Raw genomic sequence first — 5,616 nt, 5'->3', positions numbered from 1 at the left:
AATTGGTTCTTGGTTTGTTTATGTGTAGTGTGGCTAGCCCAGGGTTTGCAGTAATGGCATTAGTTATGCCGGGGGAGCAGGAAGTGGAAGTGGGTTAGTCATTCTGTCAGTTTGTTGGAGCTTCTGGTGTGACTCGTTGGTTGCGCTTGATTGTATCTACCCAGGTTCTTGGTTGCGGTTCATCAGCCCATCTCGCCTCCTCTCTAGTTGGTTATCTGTGATGTTATTGCTGCGGGTGTCCCTTTGCAGCTATCATTGTCTGTTGAATAATCAGGCCTTGAGTCGTTTCCTGAAGGTGATTCTGTGGTTTTAATATCTTTGGGCATGGTGTTCCAGAGGTTAGCAATTAGACGTGAGAACGCTGTTCCGCCAAATTTCTTGGTTCGTAATGTTTTGCCTCTATTTGTAGGTCCCATCTTGGGTGGTACCGGCTAATCTTGTCTTGGAGGAAGTCTGCTCCTTGTCTGTGCAAGGCTTTGTGTGTGATGCAGAGTGCTTTGAATGTGATGTGTGTTCTTTGTCTGGTAACCAGTATAGGCTTTTCAGTGCTGGCGTGACATGGTCTCTTCTGTTTAGTCTTAATAGGATACTGGCATCTGTATTTTGCACACTTTCAAGTTTCTTGGTTAGTCTTTCTGCATTCCTAGGTAAAGGCTGTTTGCATAGTCAATTCTTGTGAGTATCAGGGATATGATTGTGAGGGTTCTGTGATGGAACGAGAGGTAGGGGAGTAATCCTCTGATTAGTCTAAGGAAGAAGAAGCATTTTTTGGTGATTGTGTTGGCTTGCGGTTCCAGGGATAGTCTGTTGTATATTAGTATTCCTATGTTATTTACTAGACTGGTAATCTATGGTTGTATTCCCATGCCGGCCAACAAGTCTAGTTGTAGGTTCCGTCGGTTGAATCCTATGGATGAGAGCATTATTTCTATTTTTGCCGGGTTCATTTTAAGGTTGTTCATTATCATCCAATTGTAGATGTCTGTGAAGCAGTTGTTGAGGCAGTTATTTTGTTCCTGGGTTCTGTGTTGTCTGCATAGTTATAGGTGGTAAGTCTGTGAGTTCGAATGATTTTCATCAGTGGGCACACGTAGATGTTGAAAAGCAGAGGAGAGAGGCTGGATCCCTGAGGAACTCCGCAGGATATACATTTGGTGTTTGAGGTGAACAGTGGTAGGGAGGTTGTTTCAGTTCGGTTTGTTAGGAATTAGGTAAGCCACTTTAAGGCAGATTCCGGTATGCCGCATTACATCAATCTTTTTATTAGTGTTGTGTGGATGATTGTGTCAAAATCCTCTGATATGTCCAGTAGTTTGAGGGCAGAATGGGCGTCGTCATCTGTGTTTATTTTCAGGTCGGCCCATATTGATAGCAATGCTGATTCCTTTCCTCTCATTGGTCTGAAGCCAACTTGTGACCAGCTAAGTATTCCGTTTATTTGAACGTATTTAAGTAGGATCTTGTATACATGATTCTCCAGGATCTTTGCCGGATATGGCAGGTTGGGTATCGGTTTGTAGATGCATGATCTTCTGCTCTTTCTGATTCCTTTTTTTATCAGTGGTTTGATGTATGTTGATTTGAAGACAGACAGTACTATTCCTCTTTTGAGTGATAGATTGATTAGGTTGCAAAAGTGAGTTGCCGGGGTTCTGTGGTTGATGATTCCTTTGAAGATGTCAGGGGGGCAGGGGTCCCTTGGAGATCCTGCAAGGGTGGTGTCCTTGGACAGTGTGGTGAAGTTTTCTTCTGTGATTGGTTCTAGGGAGATGAGTTTTGCTGTAGTCTGCATTTCGCCCGGTGTCTGTGGTCCAGCAGTTGTGTTTGTATTTGCCTGGGCTGTATTGATGGTCTCCTGTATTTGTCTATTTTTGATCTCAGGTGGTTGGTGATCTTGTGCTTGTGTCGGGATGGTGGAATTCTTGCAGGATGAGATTTTTTGTATCGCTTTGATGTTTTTGAAGAGTTATTTATGTGCATTGTTTGCTGAGTCTATTCTTGTGGCATAATAGTATTTTTTTGCGTTGAGGACTGTTGATTTGTATAGTTTGAGCTGTCTTTAGTATTTTATTTTGTCGGTTGTATTGTTCTCTCCATTTTCTGTCCATTTTGTGTTTTATTTTTTTTAGTTCTTTTAGTTCTTCTGTGAACCATTTTGCTGCCAGCTTTTTGGTGTTGCTTTGAATGTTTTTGCTGTGCCAGCTGGTCTAGTGCCTTGGTGATCCACCTGTTGAGTGTGTTTTCTGCTTTGTATACGGTTGTTTCGGTGGGCTCTGTTCTGCTTGGGAGGGTCGAGTCTAGAACGTTTGTTAGGGCTTCTAGGTCTAGGTTGTCCTAGTTTCTTTTCTTGCTGGTATGGAGGAGATCCTTTCCGTCCGGTATGCGGTTTTTGGGATGTGAGGTAGAATGGTATCAAGTAGTGGTTGCTTCATACCATCGGTGTAGTTGGCGCAGATGCACATAGTCGTTCTCTGTGGAAAATTGCATCCATGGTGTGTCCAGCGTTGTGCGTGGATCCATTTACTATTTGCTTGAAATGCAAAGTTTCCAGGAGTGCGCAGAGTGAGTTCGCTGTGGATTTGTTTTCTTTTTAGAACCAGATGTTGAAGTCGCCCAGTCTGACTAGGTTGTTGTGGTAGGCTGATAAATTGACGGCCGCATCTGCTAGTTTTGTTGGGAATTTGTGGTCATAAAATGGTGGTCTGTAGATCAGGAGGAATACTATATTGGTTTGGTGGTTGCGTTCTATGTAGATGAGGAGGGATTCACAGTCTTCTACATCGGTTGTGGTGAGTTGAGATGCTCAGATGTGTTCTTTGTGTATGATTGCGATTCCACCTCCTCTTTCGTTTTCTCTGTTGGCATGTATTAGTTTAAAGTTGTCCGGTAAGGCTTAATTAGCGATGGCTTTGTAGTTGTCTGATAACCAGGTTTCTATAAGAAAAAGCACATCTGTGCCTCCTTTAATTAGGTCATGGATTTCTATTGAGTGTTTTGCCATGGATCTAACATTGAGAATTCTGCAACGTAGCTTGTCTGATTTTCTTTTCGGGTTTGTTGTTTGTATTGTTGGTTCCGTTCGGTGTGTTGTCCGTTGGGTTTCTGTTGCTGGTGGTCCTGCCTGTTGGGAGGTGGAGTTATTTGGTAGTTGGTCTCTTTGTCGAATAGACTGATGAGGTTGATGGCAGGGTTGGTTGGCTTTGGTTCCTTCTGGCTGGTGAATTGTTCTGGTACCCGTCCGTTGTTCCCGTCTTTGGTGATGAAGGGTATGTAGAGGGTAATGGATTCCAGTTTATCCCTGATTCTGGTTGGGGTATTGTCCTCAGTGTAGTCCTGGTTGGGGTGGTATATCAATTGTCATTTTATGTTTGGCGTCCCAGTGGGTTGTGTATTGGTAACACTTATTGCCTGTGAGTTCATTGTTGCTGATTCGTCTTTGCTTACCAAGCAGTCGTATGTGGAGAGGTAGTGAGTGATGTAGTCCGTCTTTGCTCTGTTCTTTGTATGTTTCCTCAGGCTGTCTGGCCTTTTCTTTTCCCAGTTTTTCGGAGTTGTTGGATTTAGCTGGTCAGCACCTTCCCGTGCGGTTGGGGTTTCCTTAATATTTGTGTTGTCCATTCTGCCTTCTTTGTCATTCTTGTGGCAAGGCATGGAGCTTTGTTTGTTGGGTTGTATTCCTTTGAGTGTGCATCCTCTTTGGGGTGGTGTGTTTTCTGGCCCTTGGGGTTCAGTCTTTGCTGTTTGTGTTTAGTTGTTGCTTGTAATTGGTGAGGTTGTGGTGTTGAAACCAGGGGTTGTAGACCCTTGTGGTTCGGTCATTTACTGCTATTTCCTTTGTGGTTCCAAAGTGGTGTTTGTTGTTTATCTTGTGGGGCTTTTGGTTGTGTTTGTTGAAACAGAGTTGATAAACCCTCACGGTTTAGTCGTATGCTGGTGTTTCCTTTCTTTCTCCGATTTTCCTTTTTTGGTGTTAATCTTGGGGGTCCTTTGGTTGATGTTGTTGAAAGAGGGTGGGCTGTGTGGTTAGCAAGCCGTTGAGGTGGTAAAGGCCTGGTGGTTCACATGCAGCTAAGGAGGGCGTAGTGTTGGGGACACTGCCAATGGGGTGGGGACAACCGTTGATTTGGGGCGTTGTGCAATGTGGGAGAGCTTAGTTATGCAAAACCTGTGATGGGTGGAGGTTTCTGGATTGCAGACACAGCAGTTATTCAAACGGGTAGCTGTGCCTTAGCTACCAGGGGTTGTGGCAGGGCCCAAGCTGGGACACAGCAGCAGTACTTAGCTTGGAGATGCCTGGCAAGTGGGTGGAAGCCTAGGATTGCGGTCACAACCTTAAAAGCATTGATGCCTAGCTTTGGGGTACCTAGCAGGTGGAAGAGAAGCTCAGATGAGGACACAGCAGCAATGCCAGGTATGGCTAACAAACACAGTTGGCCTACATGCCAGACAGGGGAAGAAGGGCCCAAAGTGGTGGCACAACAGCAAATGCAGCAACCTTCGGCCCACGACACCTGCAGAGAGGAAGAAGTGCCCAAAATCGGGGCACAGCAATAAGTGCAGCAACCCTGGATTTCAGATACCTGGTTAGAGGGAGAATGGTCTAAAGTGGGGACACAACAATAAATGCAGCAACACCCAGATTTGGGACCCTGAACAGAGGGAGAATGGCCCAAAATGGGGTGTAACAGTAAATGCAGTAACATCTAGATTTGGGGCAGTTGGATAGAGGGATAATGGCATAAAAAGTAGTACAACAGTGAATGAAGTAACACCTAGATTTGGGGCGCCTGGATAGAGGGAGAATGGCATAAAAAGGGGTACAACACTAAATGCAGGAGCACAATAGTAAATGCAGCAACACTTAGAACGTATGGTTTACCAAAGCAATCTGGCTAAATGCAAGATATAGCTGACTAACACATCGTTCGTTTATGAAAATATGCTGTGGTTCGTTTTGCATCAATGTCTAATTTAGTGGTTCTTAGCCACATTTGCTGCATAATTTATTTAAGTGGATACCAGTCCAAGATGGCGGAATGATCTGACATGTAATGATTTATTAACCAAGAGATCACACGACAGAACTGTGAACAGAAAGTGCCAATTTTCAAAACTTTATTAAATGAAGCATCAGATTTTAATCAGCCTGAAGAAGTCTGAGTTATGGAGGGAACGCATGGCGAAATACCATGCGGGTGTTTAATGGGTTCTATGTCATTTCATCGAGGGATGTTTTTTCGCCTGAGTTTTGTACTGTGGATTTTTCAATGAAAAAACTCATCAAATCTTTATTTTTTTATTTTTGGGGGGTTGCCCCCAAACCGCCATTCACTTTTATTTTGTATATGATCCCAAACACTCACACCACAAATATATATTATTCCAACCCCCCCAAAAAATTAGAAGCATTTTTTTCGTTAAAAAATTCACTGTAAAAAACCATCCCGCAATGAAAGGACGTTATACCATTTATTGGTCATCCGTCATGATTTTAAATATGAAAGACTTGAGAGATTGTATCCAGTCTTGTTGATTCGATAATAAAATACAGCATTGACTGCACTTTCACTTTATTGCCCCACAAGACCCTGGTATATGTCCCACTTCTTTTACACC

Source organism: Ambystoma mexicanum, chromosome 12 (assembly GCF_040938575.1).
Source record: "Ambystoma mexicanum isolate Mex_15411 chromosome 12, UKY_AmexF1_1, whole genome shotgun sequence".
Classification (NCBI taxonomy): Eukaryota; Metazoa; Chordata; class Amphibia; order Caudata; family Ambystomatidae; genus Ambystoma; species Ambystoma mexicanum.
Note: the sequence above shows the minus strand (reverse complement) of the source record.